The sequence below is a fragment of the Rhineura floridana genome, chromosome 4, assembly GCF_030035675.1.
Source record: "Rhineura floridana isolate rRhiFlo1 chromosome 4, rRhiFlo1.hap2, whole genome shotgun sequence".
In the NCBI taxonomy this organism is placed as follows: domain Eukaryota; kingdom Metazoa; phylum Chordata; class Lepidosauria; order Squamata; family Rhineuridae; genus Rhineura; species Rhineura floridana.
This window is the reverse complement of record NC_084483.1, coordinates 207,296,419-207,321,733: the sequence shown is the minus strand read 5'-3', so window position 1 is coordinate 207,321,733 and position 25,315 is coordinate 207,296,419. Positions and strand designations below refer to the sequence as shown.

The window sequence follows — 25,315 nt, the reverse complement described above, 5'->3', positions numbered from 1 at the left end:
CAAATATTTTCTGAGCCAGAAAGATCCAGTCTCAGCAGGCTGGATATATAAACGTGATGAGGGAGGGAGGGGATCTGGATTGTTTGGCTTGGCTCGCTCTGCTGTAAAGACACCCACATGGAAGCCAAGAGAGAGAGAGAGGAGTGAAGTTTTGTTCCCTTAAAGATGCAGCACAGAAAACCTATTAAGGGAAGCTGGAAAAGGGATCTGTAAACACATAACTGACTCTCAGATGATGTCAGTGACCGAGCTGTATTTAGATAGAAGAATTCACATTTCTAAACATTAATCACATCCCACACTTCCTCTCAGCCTTGTTCTGAACACTGAGTATTAGCCTAGGTGTTCGCCAAGTTGGTGCCCTCCAGATGTTTTGGACTACAATCCCCATAAGTCCCAGCCAGCACAGCTGTGCTGATGGCAGCTGTGGTGTAAAACAATATTGTTTTTGAGATGAGATGACGAGAACTGTAGACAGTTGCACCATAGATTTATAAAACAGCATTATGATATTGTTAGTTTTTTTCAATCATTTCCTAATGATGCCTAGCATGGAATTTGCCTTTTTCACAACTGCGGCCCACTGGATTCACATCTTCATTGAGCTATCCACTACGATCCCAAAGTCTCATTCCTGCTCAGTCACTGCCACTTCAGACCACATGAGGGTATATGTGAAATCAGGATATTTTGCTCCAATGTGCAGAACTTTTATGCCTATGGCCATACTACCCTGAACATGCCTGATCTCATCTGATCTCAGAAGCTAAGCAGGGTCAGGCCTGGTTACTACTTGGATGGGAGACTGCCTGGGAATACCGGGTGCCGTAGGCTTAGAGGAAGGCAATGGTCAACCACCTCTGAATACATACTATGAATATATCCAAAAAAGATTCATAAGGTTGCCATAAGTTGCAACTGACTTGAAGGCATATAACAACATGTGCAGAACTACACTTGCTTAAATTGAATTGCCTTGGTGAGAACTTTGATTCAGTTTGCATATCTAGCTAAATGTATGAAATTCACACTTTCTGGAACAATATGAGAAACGGAACACAGACATCCTTTGAAATTTACACTTATTTGAATTTTGCAATGCAGTTCACCAACCAAATAATGATAACAAAAATGCATAAATGCAAAAATGCCTGGTGCGAAGGTTGCGGATATCGCCTGTCGTTTAGATAGTTTGGTAGACAGTGCTGGGGAGGAGTCAGTGGTCGTGGTGCACGTTGGCACCAACGACATGGGGAAAAGCAGCCGTGAGGTCCTGGAAGCCAAAGTTAGGTTGCTAGGTAGGATGCTGAAAGCCAGGACCTCCAAGGTGGCTTTCTCTGAAATGCTACCGGTTCCACGCGCAGGACCAGCCAGACAGGCCCAGCTTTGCAGTCTCAATGCGTGGATGAGACGATGGTGTCGGGTGGAAGGGTTCGGATTTGTTAGGCACTGGGGAACATTTTGGGACAAGCCAGGCCTGTACAAAAGGGACGGGCTCCACTTGAACCAGAATGGAACCAGACTGCTGGCACTTAAAATTAAAAAGGTGGCAGAGCAGCTTTTAAACTGACTGAGGGGGGAAACCCGACAGGAGCTGAGAAAAGTCCGGTTCGGAATAAACCTCCCCCCTGGGATAAAAACCAAAGAAATTATGAAATTTTAAAAGGGGTAGGCCTAGAAGTAGGCATTGTGAGAGCAGGGGCACAGGATATAAATTCAGAAGAGCAAAATTACCACAGGCCAAACCACAAGTGCCAAAGACACTTGAAGAGAGACGCTGCTTACAAGTGCCTGTACGTTAATGCTAGGAGCCTCCGAACCAAGATGGGAGAACTGGAGTGCTTGTTCTTAGAGGAGAGCATTGATATAGTGAGCATAACGGAGACCTGGTGGAATGGAGAAAACCAGTGGGATACGGTTATCCCTGGATATAAACTATATCGGAAGGACAGGGAAGGACGTATTGGTGGCGGAGTCGCTCTATACGTGAAAGAAGGCATTGAATCCAGCAAGCTCAAAACCCCAAAAGAGGCAGACTCCTCCACAGAATCGTTGTGGGTGGTGATACCATGCCCCAGGAGGGACTTAATACTGGGAACGATCTATCGTCCCCCAGATCAAAATGCTCAGGGAGACCTTGAGATGAGATATGAAATTGAGGAAGCATCCAAACTAGGAAATGTGGTAGTAATGGGTGACTTCAACTACCCAGACATAGACTGGCCGCATATGTGTTCCAGTCATGACAAAGAAGCAAAGTTTCTAGATATTCTAAATGACTATGCCCTAGACCAGTTGGTCATGGAACCGACCAGAGGGACGGCAACCCTGGACTTAATCCTCAGTGGGGACCGGGACCTGGTGCGAGATGTAAGTGTTGTTGAACCGATTGGGAGCAGTGACCACAGTGCTATTAAATTAAACATACATGTAAATGGCCAATTGCCAAGAAAATCCAACACGGTCACATTTGGCTTCAAAAGAGGAAACTTCACAAAAATGAGGGGATTGGTAAAAAGAAAGATGAAAAACAAAGTCCAGAGGGTCACATCACTCGAAAATGCTTGGAAGTTGTTTAAAAACAGACTTCCCAGGAGGATCCCTCCGCCTGTGCTGCCTCTGAGACGGGCTCCCGTCTTGGATGAAACTTATCCAGTTTTAAATTCAGTCAGAAGGGTTTTTTCTGACTGGGGATGATTTCTTCTGGATAAGGAAGAAGCGTGAGATCTGCCACATAGTTTTGTTTCGATTGTTGGAGCCTGGAATTCGTCAGAATTGTCTGTCTTCCAGCAGTTCAGACAGAGCGAGGATTTTATGCTAGCTCAGATGGATAAGTGACCCGTTTTTTTTTAACGGACTAGCAGGCAAACCTCCTGTCTACATTTATCATTTTCTTATCTATATAGCTAAAGAGATTTGTCAAAGTAACAGCAATTAAGATAACCTAGATGAGGTAAGACTTTCCTTCTTTATTTACGGAACTAAGGGGGAAGAAAATATAAATAGCTTATCTTTTTTTTTTATTGCAAAAAGCTGACATGGAAAATTGCGTTTTAAAGATTACAATGGATGAGAGCTTTCTGATTGGGAGAGATAAGAAATCTTTTTGATTTACAAGACACTTGTGTAATATATATAAGGGACTATTTTTTCTGATCTACTTTTTTGTTGTTGTTGTTGACGAATCTGCTCATTCTCTCTGCTACTAGTTATTTGAACGCTGTGAACTAAAAGCTGTTTTTGCACTTCTGGACATTTAAGAGATAAGGACTGTCTAGCGTGTGACGTTAGTTGGTTGGAAAGATTAACTCCTTTGTAACTGGATAAAGAAATAAACTGCTCTTTGCTTGGGACATTGAAAATTGAAGGAGTTTTGTTCTTTTGGTTTTAAGAATGGCAATTAAGAAGATCATGGATGTACAAGAAGGGACTTTATTTCTAGACATGCTTCAGAAAATAATGGATGGGATTAACTCAATAAAACAAGAACTGAGAAATAATAGACAAGAGTGGAGAACTGAATTTCATGAAATGAGACAGGAGCTGAAAGAAACTCAGGATTCTATGAGAAAGGAGAATAAAGATAGATCTGGAAAACAAAAAAAGGATGAAAGAGAAATTAAAGGCAAGGTTCAATCTATGGAGATTGGCTTAAATATGGACATGAAAAAAGATTTGGATTTCCTGGTTGTGACGGATCCTGGAGATAAATATTACAGTTTGGAATACAGCGCTGTCTCTGAAGGAATTGAAGAGATTGGAGATAAAGATATTATCGGTTCAAAAAAATTCCTGGACTGGAAGGATTTGATGGAACTTGAAATGGAGAAAGTTAATAGAATTAATCCCTGTTTTGTGTCAATGGAAAAACCTTCAAGAAATGTACTAGTGTATCATGTGGAAAAGAGGAGCAGAGATGCGGCTTTGAAACAATACTTCAGTGTTACGTTTGGATTTGATGGTAAGAAAATATCTGTGATGGAGGAAATTCCTATCAGACTTTTATTATATGACTATGACAGCAAGATTTTTGGGTGCGTAAAGATGGAAGATGGACCCAATATGGATAATGACAGAAGAGCGATTTGAAACTACTGGACTCAGTAGATTTGATGAGTTGGATTAATTGACATGTTTATTTAGAAAAAAAATTGATTGACATATATCTCAAGGATTGGAAACTTCTCTTTGACTTTTTGTGGAAGATTAAAATGGTATGTTGTTAATGAGATTTGAAACCAACTAAGATAACTGCTGGAGGAAGGTGATTTTATAATCTATTAAGAGATAGGTCTGTTATATATTATAGATTTATAGTTGAATTATAGTGTTTTGAAATTACTGGATTTAGTAGATTTGATGAGCTGGATTAATTGGCATGTTTATTTAGAAAAAAATTGATTGATATATATCTCAAGGATTGGAAACTTCTCTTTGACTTTTTGTGGAATATTAAAATGATATGATGTTAATGAGATTTGAAACCAACTAAGATAACCGCTGGAGGAAGGTGATTTTATAATCTATTAAGAGATAGGTTTGTTATATATTATAGATTTATAGCTGAACGATGACAAATCGGAAGTCAATATTTTTATATATATGTATTTTTTTTGTATTGTATTAGTTATTGATTTGTGTTGTTTTCTTTTTGTATTATTTTGGTTTTGAAAATTAGAATAAAAATTAATTGGAAAAAAAAAGGAAGTTGTTTAAAAACACTATATTAGAAGCTCAACTGGAGTGCATACTGCAGATCAGAAAAGGTACCGCCAGGGCCAAGAAGATGCCAGCATGGTTAAAGAGCAAAGTCAAGGAAGCTCTTAGAGGCAAAAAGTCTTCCTTCAGAAAATGGAAGTCTTGTCCGAATGAAGAAAATAAAAAAGAACACAAACTCTGGCAAAAGAAATGCAAGAAGACAATAAGGGATGCTAAAAAAGAATTTGAGGAGCACATTGCTAAGAACATAAAAACCAACAACAAAAAATTCTATAAATACATTCAAAGCAGGAGACCATCTAGGGAGGCGATTGGACCCTTGGATGATAAGGGAGTCAAAGGTGTCCTAAAGAACGATAAGGAGATTGCAGAGAAGCTAAATGAATTCTTTGCATCTGTCTTCACAGTGGAAGATATAGGGCAGATCCCTGAACCTGAACTAACATTTGCAGGAAGGGATTCTGAGGAACTGAGACAAATAGTGGTAACGAGAGAGGAAGTTCTAGGCTTAATGGACAATATAAAAACTGACAAATCACCGGGCCCGGATGGCATCCACCCGAGAGTTCTCAAAGAACTCAAATGTGAAATTGCTGATCTGCTAACTAAAATATGTAACTTGTCCCTTGGGTCCTCCTCCGTGCCTGAGGACTGGAAAGTGGCAAATGTAACACCAATCTTCAAAAAGGGATCCAGAGGGGATCCCGGAAATTACAGGCCAGTTAGCTTAACTTCTGTCCCTGGAAAACTGGTAGAAAGTATTATTAAAGCTAGATTAACTAAGCACATAGAAGAACAAGCCTTGCTGAAGCAGAGCCAGCATGGCTTCTGCAAGGGAAAGTCCTGTCTCAGTAACCTATTAGAATTCTTTGAGAGTGTCAACAAGCATATAGATAGAGGTGATCCAGTGGACATAGTGTACTTAGACTTTCAAAAAGCGTTTGACAAGGTACCTCACCAAAGGCTTCTGAGGAAGCTTAGCAGTCATGGAATAAGAGGAGAGGTCCTCTTGTGGATAAGGAATTGGTTAAGAAGCAGAAAGCAGAGAGTAGGAATAAACGGACAGTTCTCCCAATGGAGGGCTGTAGAAAGTGGAGTCCCTCAAGGATCGGTATTGGGACCTGTACTTTTCAACTTGTTCATTAATGACCTAGAATTAGGAGTGAGCAGTGAAGTGGCCAAGTTTGCTGATGACACTAAATTGTTCAGGGTTGTTAAAACAAAAAGGGATTGTGAAGAGCTCCAAAAAGATCTCTCCAAACTGAGTGAATGGGTGGAAAAATGGCAAATGCAATTCAATATAAACAAGTGTAAAATTATGCATATTGGAGCAAAAAATCTTAATTTCACATATACGCTCATGGGGTCTGAACTGGCGGTGACCGACCAGGAGAGAGACCTCGGGGTTGTAGTGGACAGCACGATGAAAATGTCGGCCCAGTGTGCGGCAGCTGTGAAAAAGGCAAATTCCATGCTAGCGATAAATAGGAAAGGTATTGAAAATAAAACAGCCGATATCATAATGCCGTTGTATAAATCTATGGTGCGGCCGCATTTGGAATACTGTGTACAGTTCTGGTCGCCTCATCTCAAAAAGGATATTATAGAGTTGGAAAAGGTTCAGAAGAGGGCAACCAGAATGATCAAGGGGATGGAGCGACTCCCTTACGAGGAAAGGTTGCAGCATTTGGGGCTTTTTAGTTTAGAGAAAAGGCGGGTCAGAGGAGACATGATAGAAGTGTATAAAATTATGCATGGCATTGAGAAAGTGGATAGAAAAAAGTTCTTCTCCCTCTCTCATAATACTAGAACTCGTGGACATTCAAAGAAGCTGAATGTTGGAAGATTCAGGACAGACAAAAGGAAGTACTTCTTTACTCAGCGCATAGTTAAACTATGGAATTTGCTCCCACAAGATGCAGTAATGGCCACCAGCTTGGACGGCTTTAAAAGAAGATTAGACAAATTCATGGAGGACAGGGCTATCAATGGCTACTAGCCGTGATGGCTGCGCTGTGCCACCCTAGTCAGAGGCAGCATGCTTCTGAAAACCAGTTGCCGGAAGCCTCAGGAGGGGAGAGTGTTCTTGCACTCGGGTCCTGCTTGCGGGCTTCCCCCAGGCACCTGGTTGGCCACTGTGAGAACAGGATGCTGGACTAGATGGGCCACTGGCCTGATCCAGCAGGCTCTTCTTATGTTCTTATGTTCTTATGTTCATATGTTAGGGGAAAGTGTGCATAAAAATAAATATATGGGTGAAAATAGTATACAATTATAAGATGAGAAATTGCTTACAAAAATGTGTACATTAGTCAAACCCAGAGCTTGGAATAGTTACTTTTTTAAAACTACAACTCCCATCAGCCCCAGCCAGCATGGCTACTGGATTGGGCTGATGGGAGTTGTAGTTCAAAAAAGTAACTTTTCCAAGCTCTGCAAACCTACCTACAAAAATATGTTTTATTGGGAGAAATTTGCACTAGAACACTGAAGAATTTTCATGATTTAAAAAAAAATGCAGATTGCTGCAGAAATGTGGAGAACTGAATTGAAGATTGAGAAAATTAGAAACTGAGAGAACTGATATGGAGAGATCTTTCCAACCCTACCATTTGCCAGTCTGGAGAAGTTCTCCTTACAATCCCTTTTCATTTTAACCACCCTGAACAATTTGGTATCATCTGCAAACTTGGCTATCTTACTGCTCACCCAAAATTCTATATTATTTATGAACAAGTTAAAAGATGCAGGTCCCAGTACCAGTCACTGGGGGACTCCATTTTCTACATCCATCCATCGGGAGAACTGTGCATTTATGCCTACTAGTCTCTGCTTCTGTTCCTTAGCCAGTCACTGATCTATAAGAAGACCTTTCCTCTTATCCTATGACTGCTGAGGTTACTCAGGCAGGAGTGAATGAATGAATGGTTTATTTCGGTCATAGACCAGCAGAGGCAGGAGTCTTTGGTGAAGTACTTTTTGAAAGTCTTAAGTACACAGTATTAATTGGACCTCCTCTATCTTTCAGCATATTTACACTCTCAAAGAACTGTGGTACATAAGTGAGACAGGACCTACCCATGCAGAATCCATGCTGGTTCTGTTTTAGCAAGACTTGTTCTTCTATATGCTTGGTAATTCTATCTTTAATAATGTTTTCTACCAGTTTTCACATAATAGATGTTACGCTTACTGGCCTGTAATTACAGGATCCCTTTTTAAAAGGTTATTATTTATTTATTTCTTTATTTATTTCACTTGTATACCGCCCCATAGCCGAAGCTCTCTGGGCTTCAGCAATCAAAAACATTAAAACAAATATACAATTTAAAACACAATTTTAAAATTTAAAACAATATAAAAATTTAAAACACATGCTAAAATGCCTGGGAGAAGAGGAAAGTCTTGACCTGGTGCCGAAAAGATAACAGTGTTGGCGCCAGGCACACCTCGTCAAGCAGGTCATTCTATAATTTGGGGGCCACCACTGAGAAGGCCCTCTCCCTTGTTGCCACCCTCCAAGCTTCCCTTGGAGTAGGCACCCGGAGGAGGGCCTTTGATCTTGAACGTAGTGTACGGGTGGGTTCATATCGGGAGAGGCGTTCCATCAGGTGTTGTGGTCCCAAGCCGTGTATGACTTTATAGGTCAAAACCAGCACCTTGATTTGAGCTCGGAAACATACAGGCAGCCAATGCAAGCGGGCCAGAATCGGTTTATATGTTTGGACCGTCTGGTCCCTGTTACCAATCTGGCCGCTGCATTTTGCACAAGCTGCAGTTTCCGAACCATCCTCAAAGGCACCCCCACGTAGAGTGCATTGCGGTAATCTAATTTAGAAGTTACCAGAGCATGGACAACTGAAGCTAGGTTATCCCTGTCCAGATAGCGACGTAGTTGGGCCACCAACTGAAGTTGGTAGAAGGGACTCCGTGCCACCTAGGCTACCTGAGCCTCAAGTGACAGAGATGGTTCTAGGAAAACCCCCAAGCTACAAACCTGCTCTTTCAGGGGGAGTGCAACCCCATCCAGGACAGGTTGGATATCCACCATCTGGTCAGAAGAACCACCCACTAGCAGCATCTCAGTCTTGTCTGGATTGGGCCTCAGTTTATTAGCCCTCATCCAGTCCATTGTTGCAGCCAGGCACCAGTTCAGCACATTGACAGCCTCACCTGAAGAAGATGAAAAGGAGAAATAGAGCTGCGTGCCATCAGCGTACTGATGGCAATGCACGCCAAAGCTCCGAATGACCACACCCAACGGTTTCATGTAGATGTTGAACAGCATGGGGGACAGAACTGACTCCTGCGGAACCCCATACTGGAGAGTCCAGGGTGCTGAGCAATGTTCCCCAAGCACCACCTTCTGGAGGCGACTTGCCGAGTAGGAGCAGAACCACCGCAATGCAGTACCTCCCACTCCCAACTCAGCCAGTCTCCCCAGAAGGATACCATGGTCGATGGCATCGAAAGCTGCTGAGAGATCAAGGAGAATCAACAGAGTCACACTCCCCCTGTCTCTCTCCTGACAAAGGTCATCATACAGGGCGACCAAGGCTGTTTCCGTGCCAAAACCAGGCCTGAAATCCGACTGAAATGGATCCAGATAATCGGTCTCCTCCAAGAGTATTATTATTATTATTATTATTATTGCCCTTCCTCACAGGTATGGAGGCTGATCTTACAGATAAGATACATATTTTTGTTAGAAGAACAGCAATTTAAGAACTATCAGATGGACACCATCCAGATCCAGAAATCTGTCAGTTTTAATTTGGCAATAAAGCATAGAACCTTGTCTCTTGTTATCACTATTTGCTGCATTTTCTCAGATTCCCTTCCTGAGAAACATTGTACAGGCATAGGGAACTGCCCTTTACGGTCTTTGTATTTTTAACAATGTGATTATTAATTTTTAAAAAATCTTATTGAACAGATCAAATTAAAATGTTATTTGTTAACAACAATATGAGTGCAGCAAAGTAGACTAAAAAATCCACAAAAAGATAAGAGGACAAGCATGTAAAAAGACAAAATCAGAAGAGCAAATTTTCAGCTGACAAGTTCTGATTAAAATCAACTGTTCCAATTTGTAACAAAACTCCAGTTTTCATAGCAAGTATGTTTATATCAGATCATTCTTTCCCTTCTAATCACAGGTGTGACTTTGCTTATACTCTTTTTATCCAGTCCCAAGCCAAAAACAAAAAAAATCAGTTTTGTCTTTGAATGTCAGAAAAATTATACAGTTGAGTGTTACATGGCCAGGTTGTCAGCGTGGATTTCAGCTTTGGCAAAGTCCCCATGTTCAAATCTTAGGAGCAGAACTTGTGTCTTTGGCCAAAATTCCATTTCTGCAGCAGTTCAGATATTACATTTCTCTCCAATTAAAATGCTAAATATTCCCAGAAACTACATTTGTGTGTCATTTTAGTTTCCTGATGGGGGCGAGGGGAACATCAAGAATGTGCAGTGCAATTTTTTAGCAGTACCACAATAACTACCTATTTCTATGTTTGGAGCGGGAATGTTGTTTTATACCCACAGTACCTCCCATATTCAAGCAGAATACCCGGGACCATAGCCTTCAACCTTGTCAGGTTTTAATTCCAAGCTGTAATACTCTGATTTGCTGTCTGTCATCACTAAGCCTCTGAACAACCTGATACCTGACTTCATCTGTCACCTGCCATTGTGGAATACAAGCATAATTTCTCCATGCTTAAAATTAGTGTTTTAACACATGGTGTATTGGGGCAGAGGAGCTTACCTGATCTCCTGGCAGGTGTGTTGCTGTGGCTTACTAGGAGGGGTGTGGTTAGCACTGCGCAAACGCTCCAGTGGAGCTAATCCAACACTCCTGTTGTTGTGCTTACAATGCACCACCCTCCCCAGTGCCTTGCCCCTTCCCCTCCTAGTAAGCAGCACCGACTCATTTGCCGGGAGGTCAGGTAAGCACAACAGCTGCTCTATGCTGCCTGCTGCTGCAAGAGGGCCCAGGAGGGTTACAACTATTTAAAAAATACAGTATTAAAATAAGGTAAAACAAATTACATTATTTAATTAAAAATGCTGCATAATTTAATTACATTATTACATTAGTTAAAATATTACATTGTCTTCGGTTTTTAGATTATTATTATTTATTCTATTTATTGGTCTTTTTTCCCCAAAAAAGAAACTCAGAATGACTTGCAACCAGTAGTGTAGTGGCAAATTCAGATGTGCAGGGTCCCTTCATGTTAGTCACAGCCATGCCCCCTCCCCCTTTTTTGCTGCTGAGTTGGGAATGAGATCATTGTTAATGCCTTCTCCCACAACAGACATCCCTAGGAGCCAATAAGTATGAAAGGAGAGAGTGTTAGCTGCTGAGCAGAGTCTTCTCAGTGGCTGACTGACCTGCTTTCACTCAGATTGGCTCCAATCAGCAGGAAAGGTCAAGGAGACATGTTAGAAGACTCTTTTCAGTGGCTAACACACTCCTCTTTCATGCTGATTGTCTCACAGGATCCTGGAGACATGGGGGACCCAGCTCCCCAAAAATTAAAGTGTCTCAGACCCCCCAAGAACGTGGATGACTGCACCCCTGCTTACAACATTCCCAACATTTGTTTATACTAATTCTAGTTTGTATTGATGTTTTAATTGGTTTTAGAAAGGTACACTGATGTCTTTTAAAACATTGGATGCTGCCCTGGTGATGGGTGGGATAGAAATATTTAAATAGGTAAAATACATTTAAATGTTCCAAGATCTGAGGACAGATAATGCTGATGTTCACTTTATTGAAGTTAAGCCGGGCTGGTCAGTACCTGGACAGAAGACCGTTTAAGAACTCTCAAGGATTCCTCCTTGAGTTCCATGATTGAAGAAAGGGAGGATATAATTAAATAAAATAAAACTTTATTCATTTAAAGATTTCTAGCCTGCTTTATCACTCCTCCCAAAGCTCTCAAAGCAGTTACAAAAGGTCATTACAAATCAATAAAAACAACTCCTTGTTTACTGTGGGTGTAGGGAACAGACTATATATTAATCTGGAAAATCCTGCCTAAAAAATCTTTAATAAGGAGCAAGCCTGGTAGGCAGCTCTGAAAAGCAAGTCCTACTAGTGCAAAGGCAGCTAATGATCACTCAGTATTATCACATATCCTTCCATTCCTCTTTTTTTGCAACACTGTCCAGGCTATGCCTGGGGCTTTGTTCCCCACCTTAGCTGCACTACTATTTTCTAGAAGACACCCTGTTCAGGACAGGGAGAGCAGCACTTGCACAAAGAGTCGGTATTTCATTACAGGTTTTTGGGTTTTTTTTAAAAAACATCCTTCCCCCATGTGGCCGCCCCCTGGCTTGTGTTTTCTTCGGTCTGTGGACTCTGGGGAATGTGTGTGCTGTGTGCAGTTGTGGTGTTTGGCATGGAGGGATTGCACAGAACTGCAGCACGTTTCCTTCCTTTAAAAAAAACACCCACCCACAACTCCTTGCCTTCAAATCCTAGCAAAATTGGCTGAGCATCATAGAAAGCCAAAGCCAAAGTGTGTTCCAGCTTTAACACAAGGCTGGCAGTGCAAGGGTGAACTTGGTAACTCCTCCCTACCCCCCCCCCAATATCTTCCTCTTCTTTCGCTCTCCCAGATTGAGCAATCTTGGTCAGAGTCCTCCCCACCCCCACCCCCACCCCCTTTCCAGTTTCCTGGCCTCCTTCCCAAATCTTCCCTTGCGGTTCTCGCTCGGGGACATTTGTTGGCCACATGCTAAATTGATCCCTCTCTAGAGGCCAAATTAACCCACAGCCACTGACACCGTTTTGTAAATACACACACACAGAATGAGTCTTGCATTTCAAAAACAATGCAGCCTAGGATGTTGGACTGAGCCCTACAGTTTAGGAACCTCCTGCATTCCTTTCTTTAGATCAGCAGCAGCAACGGAGTGAAAAACGAACCCCTTCCCAATTCCCCTTTCGTTCTGAAGCAAAAGCAGTCATGAAATCCTGTTGTGGCACACTGAACGTTCCCTCTGGCTCTATTTCTGGAATGTTACACTACCAGTCTTCCTACCTCCTCCTCCTAATATTTTCTGCCTGCCTCCAAACAGTCTCTGCTGAACACTTGTGGGAGCAAAGAACTCCACTGGCTGCAAGAGATTTAAATAATGTTTTTAAAAAAGTTATCCTACCCCTACCATGCATTTGCCAGAACTGGGCCCACTTGGTGGTAAGGAAGTCTGGGTATTTCTACACACACACAAGGTTGTGTACTCTTAGACATCAGAGTACAAAACCCACATGTGGTCTTTTACTGTTATTAATGGCATGTAAAGAGATGGATTGATACCATAAAGAAAGCCACAGACCTGAACTTACAAGATCTGAACAGGGTGATTCACGACAGACGCTATTGGAAGTCGCTGATTCACAGGGTTGCCATAAGTCGTGATTGACTTGAAGACACATAACAACAACAAAATGGCATGTAATGGAATGGGCATATCACTCGTCTCCCTTTGACATATACATGAGTGGTTGCCCAGTTGTAGGCAAGGAGTTTCTTATTCCAGGCAATGTCTGGATACAACAGCTGCAGTCACAACATCACAATAAACCAGACGTCTCCAGTGCTCTCCAGATTTTTGGACTACAACTCCAGTGCTGGCTGGAGCTGACGGGAGTTATGAGCTGTGCTGGATCAGACCAGTGGGCTCCTACTGGGAGGAAGGGCGGGATATAAATCAAATAATTAATAAATCTAGTATAGCATCCTGTTCTCATAGTGCCCTATGGGAAGCCCACAGCCGGATCTGAGCGCAAAAACACTCTCCCCTCCTGCAGCTTCCAGGAACTGTTATTTAGAAGTGTGCTGCCTCAAACCATGGAGATCAAGTCCAAAACATCTGGAGGGCTCTAGGCTGGGGAAGTCTGCAATAAACCATTGTTAATCCCCCCAGAGATTGTGGGTTTCTTCACTCAAACAAACCTTGGCTTCTCATCATGGCTTGTTTGGAACAAAACAAACCACAATCCCCAGTTTGGATGTACTGCTAAGCCAGGGATTGTGGTTCATTGCTCCTGCTCCCACTGCGGGAAGAACAAAGCAAGAATTTTTTTGGGGGGGGGAATAGGAACACAGGAAGCTGCCTTATACTGAATGAGACCATTCTGGTCCATCTAGCTCAGTATTGTCTGCAATGACCAGCAGCGGCTCTCCAGAGTTTCAGGCAAGAGTCACTCCCAGTCCAAGCCCTACTGGGGACTGAACCTGAGAGCTTCTGCATGAAACTCAGGTGCTTTACCTCCAAGCTACGAACCTTCCCTAATGTTCAGTTATGCCATATTAGGATCCCCTTCCTGGCATACAGGAGGATTTGGCACCTTCCTATTAATTTTAGATCATTTTTAAAAGGCTCTCTGTGTGCATGTGTTTATAGGTGGCGTTCTATGTGAGCTGTTTATAATTTTCTGCAAGTGGAAACTTTTTATACAGCCACAAGAGTGGCTGTATACTATAGTCAGCGGGGATTTTTTGCATTCCGCAATGTTAAATGGAAAATACCCCCCATGCCATTCTGATGCTTCCCATAAACTCATTTCAAAACAAAACCTTACAAAACTTATAGTCCTCGACTCAGAAACGCTTGCTTAACAACCCTGTCAATTTTCATGGCGATACACAAAACAGTCAGAGAGAATAGACAGTTCAAAGTGTAAAAAGAGAGAGAGAAACCTCATAGCCCTTTTGGACTTTTTTCTCTGAGAGTTATAATCTGTTGTCATTTATTAAAAATCAGCCATGTTCACAGAGTACCTGTAATCCTAATACTGACGTTGCCCCATACTCTGACCTTCATCTGCTGCAGTTTAAAAGTTTAAAAAATGCCTGGCTGATTTTTAATTAATTTAATAAATTTTGGCTGGGACCCAATCATAGCGCGGAGCATGCTCAGTAAGAACCAACTGTCAGAGTTCTAAAAGCCTCACAGCTGCTGGGCTTGGCTAATCAGAGGGCCACACCCACACCAGACTTGATTTCACTTGAGACAGTCATGGCTTCCCTCAAAGAATCCTGGGAAGTGTAGTTTGTGAAGGGTGCTGAGAGGAGACTCCTATTCCCCTGAGAGAATGGTTAACAGTCAGCCACTCTGATTGAAGGTCTGTGAGAGAAACAGGGCGTCTCCTAGCAACTCTCAGCACCTTTCACTAACTACACTTCCCAGGATTCTTTAAGAGAAGCCATGATTGGCTTTGAGCCATGGCTTTGAGAGAAGCCATGATAAATTGTTTTAAATTGTTTTTAAAAGATGTGTTTTTAAATTTGTATATTTGTTTTTAATGTTTTTATTTATTGTAAACCACCCAGAGAGCTTCGGCTATGGGGCGGTATATAAATACACTAAATAAATAGATAAATAAATAATGATTGTCCAAAGTGTAATAGAGGCCTGGTGTGGATGTGGCCAGGGACAGCTTTGTTTTAAATTTGGGTGGGAGGTAGGGTTGCCAGGTTCAGCGCCTGAGACTGATCCTGTATCTTTAGGAGAAGAGAAAGTCAGCCAAGTGCAGGTGTTCTTGCAACATTGTAATGGGAAAAACCACAAGGTAGAATTGTCCCTTCCCCCTGCCCAACTGTGAAAGATACAGAAGACGTCTTGGTTGGCAGGCCCAGCCTGGTCAGTTTTACCTATCCTAATCATGATTGCATAGGAGTATATCCGATTCAACTCAATAATCATACAAATGATCAGACCTGCCTTTTCCCTCCTTCCCCTTTCCTCTCCCTTTCTCCTCCCCTCTTCCTTCTTCCGCCTTCCCTGCCCACTCCAGCCGTCCGTCCCTCCCCCCCAGTCAGTTTTACCTATCCTAAGCATGATTGCACGGGAGTAAATCCCACTGAACTCAATAAACATGCAAACGACCACATCTGTCCTTCTTCTCCCCTCCCCCTCCTGCCTGCTCCCCTTCCAGTCCTCCCCTCTGCCTTTCCACCCCTCCCGCCTCTCTCTCCTCCCTTCCCCATCCCCTGTGGTCAGTTTCACCTATCCTAAGCATGATTGTGTGTGTAAATCCCACTTAACTCAATAAGCATGCAAATGATCAATCCATTCTCAGCAGACTTGCACAGGATCCCATTTCTTACCTCCCAGATTAAAAAGCAGGGAAATTCACTAATAGGCAAAAAACCTTGCGGTTTAAGAATGTACCTATAGCCCACAGATATTTCTACCAAACTTTAAAAAGCAGGGAAATTGGGCAGCTATAGTGAATGCACCAGGGGAGCACGAGACCTGAACTCCTCTCTGAGATATTGTACTGCCCTACAAAGTTGTCAAAATGCAAACACAATTTGGGTTGGTCTTTCACAGTCCAATCCACTTGCTGTGTAGCTTGGAAGAATTTGGTAACATGTGCCTCTGAGCATATGGTGAGTGGTGGCAACACCTGTAATCAGCCCAAATAATAGAAGATATGTCCTGTGCTGATCTTGTTTTAGCCGGGAGGAAGCAACATTATTAAGACAGTTGATATAGTTCAGATGGTCACTTTAAATATGTCTGATTTACTTTGCAATTTTAGTGAAGTTTTCTATAGGAAATCATTTTCTTTTGCTTTTGTTTCTATGAATATGTGAAGTACAGCAACACTTTGCAAAATTTATACTAAAAAAACTCCAAACATAATTGTGGAATAATGGCACTGACTTCTGCAAAATAATCTCCAGTGGACCTTAGAAGTGTCTCAATTTGCACAAGATAAAACAGTGGGAGGTGAAATATATTCTAGCAAAATTCTAGGTGTGCTCTATGTTTTTAATTGATCATGAACACCTTACCTTAACTAAAGTGGTTTAAACATAGCAGGCTGAAAACATGCATCCTCTTTTTTCCAACAACTAGAGCCATTGCTAAAGTAGCAGCATATTGTAATCAGTCTGATTTTACATTAAACTGCAGTTTCAGGTCCAACTGTTAATGCACCCAAAATAGAAATAGACCATAACCTCCAGTTTGAAACAAAAAAGGCTATCTTCACCATCATATGACATTAACCAATAAAAAGGCTTTGAAATTAATAAAAATAAATTTGACACAGATTTCTAGGATGAATAATGAGGGAAATAAAATTTTCTAGTTTAGATTCTCTGTAGAAACATTAGTAACACAGGAAAGAAGCAAAGTAAGAAGTACACCAACAAACATACAAAAATATAATTCTCCATCTTTGGAGATGGCAGGTGTTGCCACCACTCACCATATGCTCAGAGGCACATGTTACCAAATTCTTCCAAGCTACACAGCAAGTGGATTGGACTGTGAAAGACCAACCCAAATTGTGTTTGCATTTTGACAACTTTGTAGGGCAGTACAATATCTCAGAGAGGAGTTCAGGTCTCGTGCTCCCCTGGTGCATTCACTATAGCTGCCCAATTTCCCTGCTTTTTAAAGTTTGGTAGAAATATCTGTGGGCTATAGGTACATTCTTAAACCGCAAGGTTTTTTGCCTATTAGTGAATATAGATTATACATTTATTTAAATATGTACGATTTTATATATATTGTTGTTGTTATATGCCTTCAAGTCGATTATGACTTATGGCGAGCCTATGAATCTCTTTTTATATATATATTCATAGGGTTTTCATGGTAAGAGGTATTCAGAGGTAGTTGACCATTGCCTTCCTCTAAGCCTACCGCACCCGGTAATCCCAGGCGGTCTCCCATCCAAGTACTAACTAGGCTTGACCTTGCTTAATTTCCGAGATCAGATGAGATCGGGCATGTTCAGAGTAGTTTATTTATGTACAAACAGATTAAAGCAATCACTCAAAATCCCATCCCCAGCCAGTTTAGATGCAGCTAGCAAGACCTAACTCAGTTACCAAAACATTACAGCAGTTTTAAAAATACTCAGACTTGAGTGGGACTCGAGGACATGGGAATTATGGGAGCAGGACAAAGAAAGACCCTTTAAGCACACGATGTCCTGCCTAATCTTGAAGCACAGACTATATTGCCTACATGGGGCACCTGAAGGAGTGTGATAATCAGGTTCAGGGCAGCTTTCTCTATTCTGGTGCCCTCTGGATGTTTTGGACTACAATTCCCATCAGAGCCTCCCCCCCACATGCAGCATGCTGGGTGGGGTTTATGGGAGTTGTACTCCAGAACTTCTGGACGGTCCCAGGATGGGAAAGCCTGACACAAAGACAAAGGGGGGGGTCCCCTGGGGGTTATTGTACAACACCACTATAAACCATTGCCCCACCCTTGTCCATTCCCTGAGGGTGTGATCCTCGCACTACGCCTTCTATGCCTATGGACCTGACTCAGTCAGAAGCACATTTCTCACACTGTTCAGTAGTGCATTTGGCATGCGTAAGGATGGGCGAATCTGTCCATTTTGCTTTTTATCTGCTTCTCATTGTTCCAGTCTTAAGTTCAATTCTACACATTTCCACCTGGGTTTGCAGGGTTTTTTTTTTTTTAAAGGTTCTCATGAAGTTTCATCAGCATTTTAGCTTGAATTTCTCCTAATGCACACATTCTTGTATGCAATTTTGCCTACTATACACATTTTTGCAAAGCATGCTTTCTGTAGAATTTATATTTTCCCTAATGTAATGCAGTTTTATATTATTTTCACTAATTTCTTTATTTATTTATTATTTGATTTATATCCATCTTTTCCTCCCAGCAGGAGCCCAGGACAGCATATATGTGTACTTCTTGGACATTCTCTGTGGCAGCCACTAAATTGTGGAACTCCCACCCACCAGAGGTGCATCTGGAAATTCCACTATACAGTTTTCAGTGAAAGTTGAAGACACACCTCTTTACCCTGGCCTTTGACACCTGAGATGTATATTTTTAGGATCCCTCCTATTTTTGTGATGTTTATTATTGTAAGCTGTTTTAAATTGTTTTTAAGGATGCACGCTAAATTGCTGCAACCAGCCCTAAAGGGCGGGTAACAAATTATTACTAGCATTATTTACACTTTAAAGCCATACGATCTTCGCCATGCCCCCTCCCTGGTTAGTTTCCGCCAAGGACTGAAAACTTGGTTATTTCAGCGGGCATACAGGTCTCCTAGATAGTTTTAGTTTACAGTGTATAGATGTAGGTTGGTGGATTGACATTGTTTTATATGTGAAAACTGTATTATATGTTGTTTTTTAACTATGTACGCCGCCTAGAGTGGCCGTTCATTCGGCCAGATAGGCGGCCTAAAAATAAAATTTTATTTATTATTATTATTATATGCATTTTTGCTCACATTACTTGACTGGAGAGCTGCATTTCAAAATTCGGAGAACTGCGAATTTCAAAGGATGGCTCTGTTTCTCTATTTTTTGGAAAGTGCAAATTAAATGCAAACTTAATTAAATTTCTCCCACATTCCTAGGCATGAAGTCTCATGTTACATCACCATCAGCTGCCTTCCCTCACCAGCTGACACACAAGCCCCCCGTGTTCATAAATGATCAGCCAGAACAGTCTTCATGTTGGTAGTGGTGACAACATCCTAAGCCCTTTTTTTGCCGATTCAAGATATTAACATCCTCTCATGACTAAGAGGAAGAGACGTAACAGATTGTAGGTGCACTTGTGCGTGCGTGCGTGTGACTGAGTGCAGGTCCCTTCCATGCAGAGAGCACAAGACATGGAAGTTTTCTGTAACTCTTGAGGATGTTGTGACATACCTTCAGGGTTGGTAGGGGCAAAGCAGATGAATCACACCAGGATAAGGGGTCTAGGAAATTTACAGCTGGCTTACTCATTGTTGTGTCACTGCTACAAGGCAGGTACGTGCATTTTGACTGATCTGCACCCAAGACTCAGGCCAACTCTTGCTAGAGTCATCAGACACCAAGGGATTCTGTGTATTCTACACATGGGTAATTTTCACACAGAAGAGCTGCTGTTGTGCGGTCTCAGTCGAGCTAGCTTGGGCAGCAGCAGCCAAACACAACAAGCAAAGAGAAGCCACTTGTGCTGTCACTAAAGAGCTGCAGCCAAGGATTTGACTGGATAATTTGAATAAATACATGGCACTTATGCATTTAATACCATTTATACCCTGCCTTTCCAAAGCCCCAGACAGCTTATGGCAAAGATTATAGCAACTAAACCACAGAACTATTTTTTAAAAAACAGTAAAATGTAAATGCAACACCCACAACCCCAATAGAAAGTTAGAAACAACCACAAAATCTCTATCAGCAGCAACAGCAGCAAGAAAAATTAAACCTCAGTGATCTAAAAGACAGGAACAACTAGAAACCTCAGTACAAAGGCAATTCTACTGCCTTAGGGCCATTGCAGCTAAGACCCTGTTCCTTCCTGAGCAGATGTCCTCACATCATGCAGCACAATGTGCTGGCCTGTGGAACACAAGCAGCTTTAAAGATTCATTCATTCATTCATTCATTATTTAATTTGCATCCCGCCCTTCCTCCCCGCAGGAGCCCAGGGCAGCAAACAAAGCGCTAAAACACTTTAAAACATCATAAAAAGAGATCTTAAAATACATTAAAACAAAACAGAGTTAAAAATATTTTAAAAAAACAACTTTTTAAAAAGGCTTAAAAACATTATTAAAAAATATATTAAGCAATTCTAACACAGATGCAGACTGGGATAGGTCTCAACCTAAAAGGCTTGTTGAAGATCATGTGGGGAAAGGTTGCCTCAAAGATAGGTTCCACCCTTCTTCCTCCCCATGTGTTATTTCCAAAGCAATATATTTGCTTTTCAAAATAAATGGATCTGTGCTTAAAAAAATAATTATATATAATTAATTATATTTAAAATTATTTTATGTTTTTCTAAAACCTCAGTATAGGCAGCCTGCTTCTACTCTGTGTATTTGTTTGGAAATGGAAATGGACTTCCTTCAAGTCGCTCCTGACTTACGGCGTCCCTCTGAATAGGGCATTCATGGCAAGGGGTATTCAGAGGCGGTTTACCATTGCCTCCCTCTGAGGCTGAGAGGCAGTGACTGGCCCAAGGTCACCCAGTGAGCTTCATGGCTGTGTGGGGATTCGAACCCTGGTCTCCCAGCTCATTGCCCACTACCTTAACCACTACACCACACTGGCTCTCGTGTATTTGTTTAGGAGTCCAAAAATCCAGATTCTGTGCCAAAAATGTCTGAATTCTGTCACTAGAATATATTGTGCAAATTAAGCAAATGACTTTAATACCTTGTTTTCAGGACTGTCATGTCACTAAAGAAATAACAATTGATTGTATAAAGTTTCAATTAACTAATTATTTAATCGATGGGCAGTGCAGCACAGCCCTGCATGTGTACTCATTGGCCTGGTTCGTACATAACACTAATTATACTTACAGTATGATTTGTACAAGTCATGGCTTGTTTAACAAATCATGAGTTAACACAGATGATCAAACCAAACAAGGCTTGTTTCTGCAAAGCTTGGCTTGCTTTCCAGCTGTTCTTGCCTCATGCCTTTGTATTTTTATTTTATTTATTTAACAAAATGGATACACTGCTTGAATGCAAAGACCTCCAAGCAGTTTTTTAAAAACATTAAAGTTATCAATAAAAGAGATAAAAAGTAATTGAAAACATATTTAAAACAATTAAAACAGCTACCAACTAAAAAAATTAAAACAGATCAATATCTATATGTCTGGATAGGCTTGCCTACACAAAAACGTCTTAAGCAGGAGCCAAAAGGAATATGCCTACCTTTTATAGGCAGGGAGCTTCAAAGAGTAGGTGCTGCCACACTGAAAGCATCATTTCATCCAAGCGTGGAACAAGTATTATGTGGCACCTGTAACATTGTTGTAAACTGCCCAGAGAGCTTCAGCTATGGGGCGGTATATAAATGCAATAAATATATAAATAAATAACAGTGCCTGTTCTGCAAATCAAAGTGCTCAAGAGGGCATGTATGGGGTAAGGTGGTCTCGCAAGTAAACTGGTTCCAGACTGTTAAGGGCTTTATATACCAGTAATAACACCTTGAACTTGGCCCGGTAACAAATTGGCAACCAGGGCAGATTGTAGCTTGGTGAGTGTCTAGGGTGGGGTGCTCAAACAAGCCATGGTTCAGGAAGTGAGCTGAGTTCACATGTAATGCCAAGTCATAGTTAAAGCCAACAATAAACCATAGCTTCAGATCATAGTTTGTTAGCAATAAATAGACCATAAGTTATGCTGCTGGGCAGGGTTCACACATAATGGTAAGCCATGGTTTGATAATCAGATATTCTGATTAGCAAGCTAGCTAAATGTGGGCTGGATGGAACAACTATCCGGTGGATCCACAGTTGGCTCCAAAATCGTACTCAAAGAGTGCTTATCAATGGTTCCTTCTCAAACTGGGGGGAAGTAACGAGTGGGGTACCACAGGGCTCTGTCCTGGGCCCAGTGCTCTTCAACATTTTTATTAACAACTTGGATGAGGAGATACAGAGCATGCTTATCAAATTTGCAGATGATACAAAATTGGGGGGCATACCGTGGAAGACAAAAACAAAATTCAAAGGGACCTTGACAGGCTGGAGCATTGGGCTGAAAACAACAGAATGAAATTCAACAGGGATAAATGCAAAGTTCTACACTTAGGAAAAAGAAACCAAATGCACAGTTATAAGATGGGGGATACTTGGCTCAGCAATACGACATGTGAGAAGGATCTTGGAATTGTCGTTGATCACAAGCTGAATATGAGCCAACAGTGTGATGTGCCTGCAAAAAAGGCAAATGCTATATTAGGCTGCATTAACAGAAGTATAGTTTCCAAATTGCGTGAAGTATTAGTTCCCCTCTATTCAACACTGGTTAGGCCTCATCTTGACTACTGCGTCCAGTTCTGGTCTCCACACTTCAAGAAGGATGCAGACAAACTGGAACAGGTTCAGAGGAGGGCAACAAGGATGATCAGGGGACTGGAAACAAAGTCCTATGAGGAGAGACTGAAAGAACTGGGCATGTTTAGCCTGGAAAAGAGAAGACTGAGGGGTGATATGATAGCACTCTTCAAGTACATGAAAGGTTGTCACACACAGGAGGGCCGGGATCTCTTCTTGATGGTCCCAGAGTGCAGGACACAGAATAATGGGCTCAAGTTGCAGGAAGCCAGATTTCAACTGAACATCAGGAAAAACTTCCTAACTCTTAGAGCCGTACGACAATGGAACCAATGACCTAGAGAGGTAGTGGGCTCTCTGACACTGGAGGCCTTCAAGAGGCAGCTGGACAGCCATCTGTGGGGAATGCTTTGATTTGGATTCCTGCATTGAGCAGGGGGTTGGACTTAATGGCCTTATAGGCCCTTTCCAACTCTACTATTCTATGATTCTATGATTGATTGATTGATTGATTAAATTATATATAGCCATAGGCTGTTACAAAATATAATACATAAAATACAAAGTACATACATAATGAATTAACAATACAAATTAAATCCGGAGAAGTAATATTAAACCCAACAACTAATTATCGGGAAATTTCTTGACAAAATTAGCTCTAAGCTTCTTTGCGGCAAGAGCAAAGTTTGCCACTGATATTATTATGTGGACCTGGGGAGTTGATAGTAATGTGACCACTGTCTGAGTCTCAGTTGCCATATTGCTTTTTAGTAAAAAAGGAGTTATAAATCTTGCTCTTGGGGCATGTTATAAAGGACAGTGGAGCATATAATGTACTAAATCTTCAAGGGCCGTACAGCCCTTGATACACAGGCGGTCAACATAAGGAATGCCACAGTATCTACCCTGTAAGATCATTGAAGGCATGGTCTGAAACTTTAGTTCAGTGTATGCTCTTCGTAAGGGAGCAGATGTCAAAATGTCTAGATATGAAGGCCATGCATGATTGACTTTAATAAGAGGGTACCAAGTAGAAAAAGGCGACGTAGCTATAGTCGCTCTATCTTGTTGTGCGTCGTAGTTATACATTCTATTACGCAATTCAATTGGGCTAAGACTCTTAAGCAAATTGTCAGATAGATCGTAAATAGATGCTAAGTCATGAAATTTAGTGGCCCAACCCCCCTTCTCTAGTTGGTCTTCCCAACACAGCTTTGGTAGAACTTCGGGGTGGGCTAATAATAGCTTCTTCCAATAGCGTATAAACGCAAGATCCATCCTAGCTGCCATGGAGGGAAGATTTAGTTCTGCTCTAAGGTGGGCAGAGGGAGTTCCTTTAGGTAATCCTAAAATTTGCCTAAGAAGGGAGTTTTGTAATGACTCAAGAGAGGAAAGGGAGGAAAGCCCCCCGATTTCTGCTCCATATATAATTGAAGGGAGGATTTTTGCAACATACAGCTTAATCAGGGGTCTTACTAATTGGCCACCCCAAGAGTAAAAAAATTTCTTCATCTGGCCTAAGGCCCTGTTTGCTTGTAACTTAATATGCTCCAGATGGAGGGACCAAGACAAGTTATTATTAATATGGATACCCAAATACTTAAAAGATTTTACTTGTTCAATACACTGGCCTTTTAGGGACCAGGAGGATAGGGATCTACTACTCTTCCCACAAACCATAATTTTTGATTTGGAATAATTAATTTGGAGACGTTGATTGTCACTGTATTCCTGGAGACATAGTAACATACGTCTTAGGCCGACCTTATTCAGTGACAGCAGGACTAAGTCATCAGCGTAAAGAAGGGACGGGACATTTTTTCCCTTGATCGAGGGGGGAAAAAAGGAAGGAAAGGCCATTACTTCAACAATATCATTAATAAAAAAATTAAATAAAAATAGAGCCAAAATACATCCTTGTTTCACTCCTCTTTTCGCTGGAACTTTGTGGGAAAGAAGTCCATTGAGGCCTAATCGAATTCTTACATAAGTATCATGATGCAGTATTTGTAGTAGCCACAGTAATCTTTTATCGATACCTGCTTTTTCCAGTTTCTTCCACAGTAAAGTTCTATCGATGGAGTCGAAAGCAGCCGCAAAGTCAATAAAGGCCAAATATAATGATTGGATTGACTTCATTTTAACTTTCTTAATGAAATGTTTTAGAATAAACACTTGGTCCAACATGCTTTTCCCCTCTCTAAATCCGGCCTGTACTTCGGCTATTATAGATTGATCCTTTTCCCAATCATGGAGTTTGTGTACTAAATAGCGTCCATATATCTTGGCAGCCACATCTAATAGGCTAATTGGCCTATAGTTGGTAGGAATTGAAGGATCGCCTTTTTTTAGTATCGGCACGACTATGCTTATTCGCCAACCCTGGGGAATGCTCCCCGTGTCATTAATTTTTGTAAACAGCACTGCCAAGATGGGGCTCCACCATACAGGGTCCATTTGGTATAAGTCTGGAGGGAGCATGTCCTCACCAGGGGCTTTTCCTGTGCGTAATGATGAAATTAATCTACTGATTTCTGCACAGGAGACAGGAGGGAGTTCAGCAGGTGGGACTAGTGAGAGGTGGTGTTGGGGAGCTAACTCTCCAAAAATAGCACAGAAGCGTGTAACCCACGTTTCAGGAAGGATCGGGGGAACCATTATAGGCAATTTGTAGGACAATCTGCCGTGGACCAGATGCCAAAACTCCTCATCTTTACCCTGAAGGACCGCTGTACCCAAGCATCGCCAGTTT

At 41.6% G+C, this 25,315-nt stretch overlaps 1 non-coding gene across 1 annotated transcript; it reads left to right on the top strand.

The window, feature by feature from the left end:
- Positions 1 to 715: 715 nt before the first annotated feature.
- On the top strand, positions 716 to 834 carry LOC133384596 (5S ribosomal RNA). Its single transcript, XR_009762634.1, has one exon. It is a non-coding gene; the product is annotated as a 5S ribosomal RNA (ribosomal RNA).
- The last annotated feature ends 24,481 nt before the right edge of the window (positions 835 to 25,315 follow it).